The sequence below is a fragment of the Mustela nigripes genome, chromosome 16 (genome assembly GCF_022355385.1).
Source record: "Mustela nigripes isolate SB6536 chromosome 16, MUSNIG.SB6536, whole genome shotgun sequence".
Classification (NCBI taxonomy): domain Eukaryota; kingdom Metazoa; phylum Chordata; class Mammalia; order Carnivora; family Mustelidae; genus Mustela; species Mustela nigripes.
Genome location: NC_081572.1, coordinates 13243270 through 13257249, shown reverse-complemented (window position 1 = coordinate 13257249; position 13980 = coordinate 13243270). Strand labels below are relative to the sequence as shown.

The following is a 13980-nucleotide window of genomic DNA, read 5'->3' as shown; positions in this document are numbered from 1 at the left end:
AAACTAAAAAAAGGATATTATAGGGGTGCCTGGGTGTATCAGATGGTTGAGTGTCTGCCTTTGGCCCAGGTCATGATCTCAGGGTCCTGGAATGGAGCCCCGCATCAGGCTCCCCGCTCTCCCTGCCGGCCTCTGCCTACTTATGATCTCTCTCTCTCTGTCAAATAAATTTTTAAAACCTTAAAAAAAAAATTAAAAAGGATACTATACACCCATACAAATGATTGAATTATGGTTATATGCATCACTTTCAGGGTCAAATGTTGAAGGAGAAAAGAGCAGCTCGGCAATACTATAGGAAAAAACAATCTTTCAACAAATCGTGCTGGGACAAATGGAAAGCCACAGGCAACCGAATGGATTTCGATCACTACCTTATGCCATAGACAATATCAACTCAAAATGGACCAAAGACCTAAATGTAAGAACTTCAACTATAAAACTCTTAGAAGAAAACTTAAGTGTAAATCTCCGTGACCTTGGATTAAGGAATGGTTTCTTAGACATGACACCAAAAACAGAAATTGCAAAAAAAAAAAAAAAAAACAGGCAATCAAAGCAAAAATAGATACACTGGTCTTCATCAAAATTTAAAATGTCTGTGCTTCAAAGGACATCAAGAAAGTGAAAAGACAACCCGCAGAATGGGAGGAGAGATTTGCAAATCATGTAACTGATAAGGGTCTAAAACACGCAGAATATGGGGCTCCTGGGTGGCTCAATGGGTTAAGCCGCTGCCTTCAGCTCAGGTCATGGCCTCAGGGTCCTGGGACCCAGCCCCGCTTCGGGCTCTCTACTCAGCAGGGAACCTGCTTCCCTCTCTCTCTCTGCCTGACTCTCTGCCTACTTGTGATCTCTCTCTGTCAAATAAAAAAATAAAATCTTAAAAAAAAAAAAAGAACTCTTCCACCCAAAGATAGAAAGACACGTAACTTGAATAGAAATTTCTCCCCAAGATTTGCAAATAACCAGCAAGTATGTGAAAGGATGTGCAGAGCCTTAGTCATTAAGGAAATACAAATCGAAACCACAATGAGATACTACTTCACACCCTCTAGGATGGCTAGAATTACAAAGACAGAAAATAAAAAGTGTTAGTGAGGAGGTGGAGAAACGGGAGTCCTCATACAACTGCTCGTGAAAACGTAAAAAGTGCATCAACTGTGGGAAACAGTTTGGCGGCTCCTTGATAAGTTAAACAGAATTTCCATATGACCAACAATTCCAACTCGAGGTATGTATCGGCAAGATCTGAAAATCGGTTTTCAAACAAGAGCCTGTGCATGAATGTTTATAGCAGCATTATTCACAACACTATCAACTGATGACTAGATAAACAACATGTGAACATGTGGTATATCCATACAAGGAAATATTATTGAGCCATAAAAAGGAATGAAGTACTGATTCATGCTATAACATGGATAAACCTGGAGAACATAGTATGCTAAGGGAAAGATGCCAGGCACAGAAGGCTGCACATTATATGATGCCATTTATATGAAATACCCAGGAAATACACATTCATAAAGATAGAAAGTAGATGTTGGGGTGCCTGGGTGGCTCAGTAGGTTGAGCCAGTCTGATTCTTGGTTTTGGCTCAGGTCATGATCTCAGGGTCACAAGATCAAGCCCTGCATTGAGCTCCACACACAACCCATCCTTCTCACTCTGCCCCTCCCCCCATTTTGATGACTCTCTCCATCTCAAATAAGTAAATACATAAAATCTTTGAAAAGAAAAGAAAAAGAAAGTAGAGGCGCCTGGGTGGATCAGTCAGTTAAGTGTCTGCCTTTGCCTCAGGTCATGATCTCAGGGTCCTGGGATCAAGCCCTACATAGGGCTCTCTGCTCAGCAGGGAGCCTGCTTCCCCCTCTTTCTCTGCCTGCCTCTCTGCCTACTTGTGATCTCTGTCAAATAAATAAATAAAATCTTTTCTTTAAAAAAGTGAATTTGGGGGCTCTTGGGTGGCTCAGTCATTTAAGAATCCGACTCTTGGCTCTGGCTTGGGTATGATCTCAGGGTTGTGGGACTAAGTCCCGTGATGGGCTCCATGCTCAGCTTGGAGTCTGCTTGAGATTCTCTCCCTCTCCCTCCCTCTTCCTCCCTTCCTTTAACTTATGCACGCTCTCTCTTGCTCTAAAACGGATAAATAAACTCTTTTTAAAAAAGTGAATTTTGGGACGCCTGGGTGGCTCAGTGGGTTGGACGACTGCCTTCGGCTCAGGTCATGATCCCGGAGTCCCGGGATCGAGTCCCACATCAGGCTCCCAGCTCCATGGGGAGTCTGTTTCTCCCTCTGAACTTCTCCTCGCTCATGCTCTCTCTCACTGTCTCTCAAATAAATAAATAAAATCTTTAAAAAAAAAAAAAAGTGAATTTTGAGGGGTGCCTAGATGGCTCAGTGTTAATAAGCCTCTGCCTTCGGCTCAGGTCATGATCTCGGCGTCCTGGGATCGAGGATAGAGCCCCGCATCGGGATGTCTGCTCAGCAGGGAGCCTGCTTCCCCCCTCTCTCTCTGCCTGCCTGTGCCTATTTTTGATGTCTCTCTGTGTCAAATAATAAAATCTTTAATTAAAAAAAAAAAGTGATTTTTGGAGTACCTGGTGGCTTAGTTCATTGAGCATCTGACTCAGGTCATGATCTCAAGGTTTTGAGATCAAACCTGACATCAGGCTCCACACTTGGTATGGAGCCTCCTTGGGATTCTCTCTCCTTCTCCCTCTGCCCCTCTGGCTCGTGCTCTCCAGCAAATACATTAATAAATATATATGAAAAATTAAATTTTATGATATAAGAATTAAAGCTCAAAATAAAGAATCAATTAATAGAAAATAATGGCAAGCCGTTGAAAATGACTTCCTCCGTGATACCATGTGCAGAGAGAGCATGGGATCAAGGAGAACAGGTAGGTTGTCCAACGAACTTGCACCATTGTACTTAGTAAGCTGGGCAATGGGTTCATGTCTGTGTTGCTTCATACCTAGTCAATATTCAATATATAATGAAAACTTTAAAAGAGAAATTGATTTGTTCCTGTTTTCCAAATCACAACACAAAAAATTGGATCTGAATTTAAATGACCATAAGCTGGTAGCTAAGCTCCACTAAGCAAGCATGGTGTGTAAAGCACCATAAATGACGGGCAGGTGGGCACCTGGGTGGTGCAGTCAGTCAAGCATCTGACTCTTGGTTTTGGCTCAGGTTATAATCTCAAGGTCATGAGATCAAACCCTGCATTGGGCTCCCTGCCCAGTGTAGAGTCTGCATGGATTTCTCCCTCCCTCTCCCGCTGCCCCTCCCCACTTTGCTCACACACTCTCTTTCAAACAATAAGTAAATATTTTAAAAAAGAAAAGAAAGAAAAGTGACCAGCAGGGAGTTAAGAAAGGATAATCCTGACCCGCGGAGGAGCTCATAATCTAAGCATGAGTGGCCACCAGCTTCCGAAAGCCACAGCCTCATTTCTCCATCATAGAATAATCTCAGCCAAGGTTTTGTCACTCCCAGCACTGGCTATGATGAAGGAATCCATTTCACACAATTAAAATACTTAGGTACATTTTACTTCCTGGGCTTCAGAGTTTTTTTCTGAAAATTTGTTTCATCTCCCTTTTATAAATCTGCTTTTGAAGACTCGGGAGATAAGTGGAATTAGAATGCGTAGTGAATTATAATAAACTTGTTTACAAGACTTCCTTTTTCACTTGAAGTAATGTATTTTTAAAGCCCTGTTTTAAACGGTATCTTTAGATTATCAGGCATTCTTATCTAGGCTCTATTAGTTTTTGAATATTCATGTAATGACATCTTAAAGTGCCTTGTTGCTAGATACAGTCTAGATAAATATAGAAGCTTTCTAAAAACAATCAAGATTTCCCTTAAGATTTATAATAGCTTTAAGATAATCTAAAATTGTATCTATGTTTCCAGTTTTACCAAAGAATGGCAAAAGCCAATAGATTTTAACTTGATCTTTAACTCTCTTCCCAAGAAGGTCAATATTCTCATGCTGTATCACAGTTTCTGGGACACTGCAAAATGTATCATTCCAGGAAATAATTCAGAAATATGTTTCCATTTTAGGATTAATGGTCTATATAATGATAAAACTAACTTGCTAATGAGCAAATGTCAACTTCTCCAGCTATAGAAAGCAATGGTGCTATTGGAGAAAACAGATAGAATTTGTGGTAAAGAGTCCTGAGTTTGAATCCAGCTCTCCTACTGACTCTCTAGGTGACTTCACAAATCCTGTGAGCCTCAATTTCCACATCTGTAAAATGAAGATAATAGGATCCACCTTAGATGATGACTGTAAGGATGAAATGAGATAATTAACATAATGGCTCTGGCACACTAGAATGTTCCACAAACGTTGGCCCACTGTGTTTTCCCTTCTCCTGTGAAAGCAAAGCCTTGCTAAGTAAATGCCCACATAAACAAATATATAATTTTAATTAAATGTTTATACACTAAAAAAAGAAAAAAATTGGCTTCCCCATTTACTAAATTTTCTCCTCTGCATCTAAATTATGATCTCAGTTAAACAGTTTCACAAAACATCTAATGAGAACCCGTTTTTAAAAATGAAAACTAATGAGGAAATAGAGAATGATCCATTCTTAAGCTTAGGAAAATAGAATTGGGGGCTTCATGTCTATGCCCAAATGCCTGTGGTTTCTGCCACCGGGCTAAGGGGTTATGACCTCTATTTTGTGATTCGGGTGTCACCAAAAAGTTGGGGGATAAAGACGGAAAGGCATGCTTATTACATCTGTCACCAAGCTAAGAGAATTTGCGAACACGGTAAATAACAGAAGCAAGAATCAGAAACATTTTGTCCAACTTGAAATCAGCAGATGTCATTCATCACATTTACATTTCAAAGTCCTGTGGTAATCACTGTTGTTGCTATAAGGCTGCTTGTTTTTATAGATCTCACACACACACCCGGTACAGAGACTGAGATCGAAGGGAACTGATCACCTTGTCAGAAGCAGCCGGCAGCTTGATGCAGCTTCTGAAAATGGCTCATGGGCTCGTGCCTCAGGTGCTGCCTGTCCTCCAACATGTTGGGCCAAACCCGGCCCAGGCCTGTTACTGTATGTTCTTCGAGCTACAGATGGGTTTTGCATGTTTCAGTGCTTAAAATAAATCAAAATTAGAATAATGTCATGTCACGTGTGAAAATTGTATGAAATTCACATGTCAGTACCCATAAATAAAACGTTATCAGAAGAGAGCGATGCCTATTTATTCACAGAACTGTCTTTGCCTGCCTTTTGTCTTATAGGCTAGAGGTGAGTGGTTGGGATAGGGACAGGATGGCCTGCAAGACGGACCCTTTACTGAAAGTTAGACCATGATGTTCAGTATTTTTTTTTTAAGATTTTATTTATTTATTTGACAGAGAGAGATCACAGGTAGGAAGAGAGGCAGGCAGAGAGAGGGAGGAGGAAGCAGGCTCCCTGCTGAGCAGAGAGCCCGATGTGGGACTCGATCCCAGGACTCTGAGATCATGACCTGAGCCGAAGGCAGCGGCTTAACCCACTGAGCCACCCAGGCGCCCCAATGTTCAGTATTTTTTAAATGGCAGTAACCAAGGAGAACCATGGGAATGATAAGGAATCCAGAAACCATTTCCTAAGGTGAGTCACTGAAAGAATTATGGACGTTAGGCCAGTAGAAGAGAAAACCAAAGGACAACATTACAGGTTTCTTTAAATATTTAGAGAGCCAGCATGTGGAAGTGGCTGGTATTTGTGTCACTGTAGAGAGGGGAAATGGGTAACAGCCGTGAAAAGTTCAGGGAGGCAGACAGCAACGAAACATAAGACAGGACCTTCTAAAACACTGAGGTGGACAATCACAGTTCACCCCCCAAAAGACGGAGGATCCTGCCATGCTGGTATTTAAGCTAAAAGGCAAGATGATCACCATGTAAGATTATTCTAGGAAAGATTCTTACAGTGGACAGGAAGCTGAACTGTTTTAATGGTAGGGTTCTTTTTACGAATTTATCTCAAAAGAAAGAAAATGATCATTTAATAGCAGGTGAAAACTTAAGGACAGGTCAATAGAAACAATTTCCAAATTCACTACGGATTATACCCTACAAGGAAACAGATCTATAATTGGTTTGCATGGATATAATACATAATACATACATATGTGTATGTAAATGGCACATTCAAGAGAGGTCTCCCATTTAAATAAAGAGTACACCAGCTATAAAAAGAATCACATTAAGAAAAGAAGGGTTATTTTTAGGAGGAGGGCTCAAATTACACAAATAAGGAAAGAACATCCACCACTAAATAAAATAAGCTGAAATTTTTCCTTGTGTTACTATAGGAAATTGGTATAGCACTGCTGGAAAGAAGGAAAATCTATATATAAAATAGAAAGGGGAGCAATATGTTAAAAAAAAATAGCATGGCTAAGATATAAAATATAGTAAGGACACAGTTGTATGATTTACTTGCACTGGACCTCTTTGCAAAATAGCTTTACAAACAACATCACAAAGCACAGCCACCTGTTAAGCTGTTATTTTGGCCTGTCTATTTTCAACGGCAATCTTGACACCCAAGCAAGAGACATACCACCATAGCAACATAAACACCATGGTGTTGGAGAATAAAATTTTAAGAAGCAATTTATAGCCCCATGCAGACTTGGAAATAAATCCCACAGCATCTATAACTATGACATAACATTTCCACTGGCCAAACTCAGATCCAGTGGATACCTCAGGATTCCGTTCCCACGGGCCATTTGGAAAGGAGACTCCAAAATGTCTGTTGTACAAGCTGGTCCTCCTAATATAAAGGTATTTAAAATGTAAGACAGGGGGCGCCTGGGTGGCTCAGGGGGTTAAAGCCTCTGTTTTCAGCTCGGGTCATGGTCCCCAGGTCCTGGGATAGAGACCCGCATCAGGCTCTCTGCTCAGCAGGGAGCCTGCTTCCCTCTCCTCTCTGCTTACTTGTGATCTCTGCCTGTGAAATAAATAAATAAAATCATTTTAAGAAATAAAATAAAATAAAATGTAAGACAGTATCATTTTCTGCATAGCTCGGGAAATGTACAATCACCAAGAGTTCACGTAGCACCGATGGGTGGACAATTATCACCCCTCACATTTGCCAAGTGAGCTCCCCATCACCTGTGATCAGCCCCTAACGGAAGCGTTTAAAGAGAACAGCTGGGGAAGCTGAGGCACCGGAAAATGAGTCTTCCTCCATCAGTTCATAGCTATCACACAGCAAAGACTCAGCTCCTTCTTCTAAGGTCACGTTCATATTCCTCCCCACACGGCACTACCCTATACCAGAAACCCCAACATAGGGCAACCTAGGCATTTTGGTTCAAGGAGATAAAATGCCAAGGTGTCTCAATAAATGAAAGGGTAGAGAAAAATGAAAGGAAAGTCACGTTTGAAAGTAATTACGCCTTTTTCCGGGACGGTATCCCTATGGGAGGGGGAGCAATTATCAGGACTTAAAACGTGAACAGTGTGAGGCATGACTGATTTGCAATTCAAAAAGCTCCAACAAGGGCAGAAAGAAAGCTGATCATCCAGCTTAAAGAGGAGACACACCCAAAAGGTGTGCCACAGGGAGGATCGGGGTGGATAGTCTGGCATCAACTACTGCACTTTCTGGCCTGGGGTGGATCCTGAGCTCGCGGGTCTACAACAGAGGCCTGGACTCCAGCGCTGAACCACAGTCCATTATCCCTGGCCACCAGCTCCCCCAGCCTCTTTTTACTTTGTTCTTAGCTCTCCTCCAAAACAGAGGCCAGGAGGGCCCTCAGGCAGATCCTTCTGCAGATCCACAGAAGAGCCAGTCTGAAGGCCAGAACAACCTGGAGAGCAGCCGTAAGGGCAAATGAAATATACATGAATCTACAAGGAGGCTTCTGGGACACCAGGGTCTTGGCTGCTTTTGATCTGAGAACAAGTACTGAGCCCCTTAAAAAAATAAATAAATAAGATGATTTCTGACACACATAACCAACATCTTTTTAAAAAAAGAACCAACACCTTTGGAAGCCCGGGTTAAAGGCAGTGCACCCATGTAAATAATGGCTAATTTCAAATACACCTGACCCTTTTGGAAATGTTTTTCTTGAAAAGGCTTAAGGGGATTATTCCATTTGGACAACTAATAGCCTAATTACTATTTTTTTTTTTTAAACCACCACCAAGCTCCTTTTCAGCCAGATCTTGGCAAGGAATCTCGAAGTGCACCCCCATCTGCGGCACCGTAAGTCACGCCGCTGAAAAACATAATTACACTCAGCTGTGTCCAAGTTTCCATCAACCACAATCCAAAAGAGGTAAGCTATTAAATCTTGACTCTAAAGGTTTATTTTTTTTCCCCCCACTTTGGACACGATGCCGCAAAAACATCATACCAAAAAACAAAACAAAAAAACCCAGCATTCATCATGGCCTTCCCCAGAACAGGTTTTGGGTCTCCAGCAGGCACTATACAATCTGTACCCCGATGATTAAATGCAATTCTAGTTCTCGAACTCTTTGCACTTTGAGGAGGGAGGATTAAATAACTCCATTTCATATCTTTAAGCCTGTGTCTCATTGAGCAAAAGAAGAGTCTACTTTCATAGCACTTTCTAAGTATGAAGAAAACCACTTCCACCCGCCGCATTGCTTTTATGGAGGCTTGAACTACTCCACAATGATGACCCCTATGCCGGGATATCAAGGGTCATATTCGTTTTTGGTTTTTTGGACTTTTTTTTTTTTTTTTCATCAGCATCAGCATTGTTGTTATTTTAGATCAGGACAAACTTGCAGAATGTTCTGGATGGAGGACCATGTTTTAATTGCCAATTACTGATTTAACGAGTGCTGTCTTCTGAGGCTTCATAGTTCAGGTGCATTAGAGGCTAAATATGCCTGTAAGGTGTTGGGGCACATGCTTCTCAGACCCGATAGAAATTGAGGACCAACATTTTATTAGATCCCACTGCTTTCCTGGAGAGCATAGAACTGACTCCTCCTTGAGAGTGACAAAACCATCGTCCTATAAAATCTAATGAAATCCAAGCTGTTGGCTGGTCAGTTGAAAACTATCTGAAGACATCACTAGGAGAATTGACAAGAATGAAAATGTTACAAAGTTTATTCATCAATAAGCCATCATACTGACAAATTATTTTTTCTCCTGCATCAAACATGATCAAACATTTTATAAAAATTTTTAAAAAACCAACATTATAACTCCACTTCTTCAGAGAAAGGATCCAATTAATGTCTATTTCTACCTAGTATAGGAATAAAGCACTCTCATTAATCAAATATTTTATCTTTTGCTTTCACAGAAGAACATTTGTCCATGCCAATCCCATTTGTTCGAAATGCTTCCAAAATGCACTGGTCCTTTTTTTCTGCCTTAGGGAGGACTCTGAACAAAATGTACTTTTTCAGGATCCTGGGTGGCTCAGTGGGTTAAGCCTCTGCCTTCGGCTCAGATCATGATCTCAGGGTCCTGGGATCGAGCCCCGCATCAGGATCTCTGCTCAGCAGGGAGCCTGTTTCTCCCTCACTCTCTGCCTGCTTGTGATCTCTCCCCGACAAAAAATAAATAAATAAATAAAATCTTTATTTTTTATTAATATTTTATTTATTTATTTGACAGAGAGATCACAAGGAGGCAGAGAGGCAGGCAGAGAGAGAAAGAAAAGGAAGCAGGCTCCTGGCTGAGCAGAGAGCCCGATGTGGGGCTCGATCCCAGGACCCTGAGACCATGACCCAAGCGGAAGGCAGAGGCTTTAACCCACTGAGCCACCCAGGTGCCCCTAAAATCTTTATTTTTTAAATGCACTTTTTCTGTCAAATGACGACAGAAGTACTCCTGAGTTTGAGTTGCCAAGTACTTCATCTGTTGCTACAAAGGCATACGTTACTGAGTCATTAGTGTCCCCCCAAGCACAGATATGAGCCCATTTTTGTCGTTTTCCTTTCTTGAAAAGAAGGCAAAATTCAGGAAAAAATTCTATTTCATTAGATCCCATGAATGTAAGTTGTATTAGGTTTGTTTTGGGAAACGGTGTAGGAGTTTAATGAGAAAGTAATGAAAGCAACACTTTCAAAACAAAACACAACTGACCAGAGACCTGGAGGAGTAAAGGCCAAGGGACAGAAGGTGGACCAGCGGTTGCCAAGGGATGCGGGCAGGTGCAGCGGGGATTTCTCTTCTTTAATGGGTATAGAGTTTCAGTTTTGCAAGACAAAGAGAGTTCTGTGGTTTCATGGCGTTGATGGTTGCTCAACGTGAATGTACTCAATGCCACTGAACAGACACTTAAAAATGGTTAAGATGGGGGTGCCTGAGTGGCTCAGTCAGCTAAATGGCTGTCTTTGGCCGAGGTCCTGATCCTAGGGTCCAGGGATCGAGCCCCACATTGAGGGGGAAGCAGGATCCTGTTTCTCCCTCTGCCTCTGCCTGCTCCTCCCCCTGTTGTGCTCTCTCTCTGTCAAATAAATAAATAAAATCTTTTTTAGATATTTTTAACTTTTTTTTTTTTTTAGTATGTCAGAGAGCGAGTGAGAGCGAGCACAGGCAGACAGAGTGGAAGGCAGAGTCAGAGGGAGAAGCAGGCTCCCTGCGGAGCAAGGAGCCCGATGTGGGATTCGATCCCAGGACGCTGGGATCATGACCTGAGCCGAAGGCAGCTGCTTAACCCACTGAGCCACCCAGGCGTCCCATCTTTTTTAGATATTTTTAAATGGCTAAGGGGCGCCTGGGTGGCTCAGTGGGTTAAGCCTCTGCCTTTGACTCAAGTCATGACCTCGGGGTCCTGGAATCAAGCCCCGCATGGGGCTCTCTGCTCAGCGGGGAGCCTGCTTCCTCCTCTCTCTCTGCCTGCCTCTCTGCCTACTTGTGATCTCTCTCTTTGTCAAATAAATAAATAAAATATTTTTAAAATAAATAAATAAATAATAAAAATGGCTGAGATGGCAAATGTTGTGTTACATGCATGTTATGTGTGTATGTATGTTACATGTATGTGTGTTACATGTGTGTTACCAGTTTTTTAAAAATTATTCTTTAAAAACCTGACCAGAACCTACACATCCAGCCGTGTGTGGTCTCCTTCAAACAGGACATTTTTTTTTTCCCCAAACAGTTCATTTTAGGAAGATTTAGGAGAGTATGTACCTGGGTAGCTGAATAGAGCTGACACAGCAGAACATCTCTGACTCTCCACCATGAAACTTAGGAGGGCAGGTGTGGTGGGTTTCTTCATTATCTTTACCATTTCTGATCATGGCAAATGTGTCTTGAGGATCATTTTTAATTTAGGGAAAAAATAATACCTGATGACTCCATTTCTCCATTTTTAAAATAATTATCAAGTTTATTTTTTTTTAAAGATTTTATTTATTTATTTGTCAGAGAGAGAGACAGGAAGCACAGGCAGACAGAGTGGCAGGCAGAGTCAGAGGGAGAAGCAGGCTCCCTGTGGAGCAAGGAGCCTGATGTGGGACTCGATCCCAGGACGCTGGGACCATGACCTGAGCCGAAGGCAGCCGCTTAACCAACTGAGCCACCCAGGCGTCCCAATTATCAAGTTTAAAATGTTTATTTAGGGGACACCTGGGTGGCTCAGTGGGTTAAAGCCTCTGCCTTCAGCTCAGATCATGCTCTCAGGGTCCTGGGATCGAGCCCCGCATCAGGATCTCTGCTCAGCAGGGAGCATGCTTCTCCCTCTCTCTCTCTCTGCCTCTCTGCCTACTGTGATCTCTGTTTGTCAAATAAATAAATAAAATCTTTAAAAAAATAAAATAAAATAAAAAATAAAAAAAATAAAATGTTTATTTAGTCCGTGTGAGGTGTGACTCTAAAAGAACAATATTTGTGATTGTGGAATAGTGAGTGTGGGCTGTAAATTGTAAGAGTGTGGGTGGTAAGCTGCTTTGGAGGCAATGCTAGTCCAGGGGAGCCAGAAGTTTCCAAGGAGCAGCTAACTCAGCAGGAAGGGTAAACATACAACTTTGAATAGTACATTTTAATGATTTTCATATGCTCTAATTTGCTTACATGCATGTGAAGAGTCTTTTAAGTTTTCAACTAAATGTGCCAAAAACATGGCGTCACTTGTCTGTTCCCATTGTTATTCCTGATACTAATTTTGAGAAAGTCACCAGGTGTTCATCAGCGAACACCTCTGCTGCTGATGTGTATGAAAGCCAAAGGTTCTTACTGCCATTAAAAGGAATAATTTCCAAACGTGTAGGGGTGGTTCTCTTTTTAGAGCATGAACTACAGAAGTTATTTTCAAAGGAACATGATTCACTTATCAAAGTTAAACAGAGGAATGTCACTTGGTTGAATACTTGGGTGAAATGGATGGTTCAATGGAAGATAAAACTCATGGTCCGCTCTCTTAGCTTAACTGGAACGGAGGAACTACTTTCCCCCAATTATTTGCTTTGATAACCCTGAACAAGTTCTCTGATCTTGGAGATTTTTATTTATCTGTGTGGCCACGTGATAGATCTGGATCCCCTTCCGTCATTCCTTCCAACTTTCAGATTCAACAGAAGGCAGAGCAGGGCAGAGCAAAGAGCGTGGTCTCTGCAGTCTGACCAGCCTAGGTATGGACAGAGGTATGGATGGAGGTGTGGCTGGAGGTATGGATGGAGGTCTACCATTGACCAGCCATGCAAGCACCGATGATCCACACTGAGAAAGTGGGATAATATCCAACTCATAGGACTGTTCTGAGGACTGAACCAAAAGGCACTCCACAGATGTAATTTCTCTCTGTCCTTTGCATGTGAAATTTACCTGCTACCAGTCCAAGCTACAAAAACGGAAATCAGGGGTGCCTGGGTGTCTCAGTCTGTTGAGCATCTGACTCCTAATTTCAGCTCGGGTCATTACCTCAGAGTGGAGAGATCAAGCCCCATAATGGACTCTGCACTCAGCATAAGTCGGCTTGAAAATTCTCTCTCTCACTCTGTCCCTCCACCGGCCATATATGCATGCACTCTCTTGCAAATTAACATGTAAATAAAATCTTTTAAAGAATTTTTAAAACCAAACCAGAAACCACATTTTAAAACACTTACTTTCCAAACAGCACGTTTCATAGGATGGCCTGCTGAGGCAGACAGTGCTGGCTCTTGTATTATGTAGGTAAAAACAAGGCTATTGCAAGACTGCAGTCAGCCAAGACCTTGTGACACAGGGTAACTGCCTAGCTCTGGGATGCTATGATCAGGAGAGGCAGGGCAAGGAAATGCCACAATTTATGTAAAACACAAAGATGGAGATGGTGCAGATAAGCAGATAGCACGGTCTCTATAAACTGTCCATACAAGGTGGAAACATTTCGGCAGACACAGTGATACGTGAAACTTTGCCATTTTAACAATAAATAAATCCCCTGCCAAAAAAACCACAAACAAAAATATAGGGGGACATGGGTGGCTCAGTCCCTTAAGCATCTGCCTTCGGCTCAGGTCATGATCTCAGGGTCCAGGGATTGAGCCCCACATCAGGCTCACTGCTCAGTGGGAAGTTGGCTTCTCCCTCTCCCTCTGCTCCTCCCCCTAGTTGTGTACTCTCTCCCTCTCTCAAATAAATAAATAAACTCTTTAAAAAAGAGAATAAATAAATCCCACTACAATCGCTACAAGTACAAAATAGGGGAGAGTAGTGCAGAATACAAACAATCCAGCAAATAAGAGCCAAAGCATTTGAGGTTTTCGACAACTTAATTATATCCAAGTGGTGACTTCTTACTCCCTCACTTGGTAAATTTTCTTTTTATTTTTTACCTTTAGGTGATCTCTGTACCCAACATGGAGCTCAAACTCACAGCCCCAAGATCAAGACATGCACGGTCCACTGACTAAGCCAGCCAGGCACCCCAAAGTTTTCTTCTAATATACAGATTATTTTGGGGTGCAAAAATACACAAATTAGTGCTCAGAAACA

The 13980-nt window shown here is 41.9% G+C and overlaps 1 protein-coding gene across 3 annotated transcripts in view; it reads right to left on the bottom strand.

Moving 5' to 3' along the window:
• Positions 1-13980, bottom strand: part of PITPNC1 (phosphatidylinositol transfer protein cytoplasmic 1) — a 252041-nt gene that overhangs the window by 225757 nt on the left and 12304 nt on the right. The window lies entirely within an intron of this gene.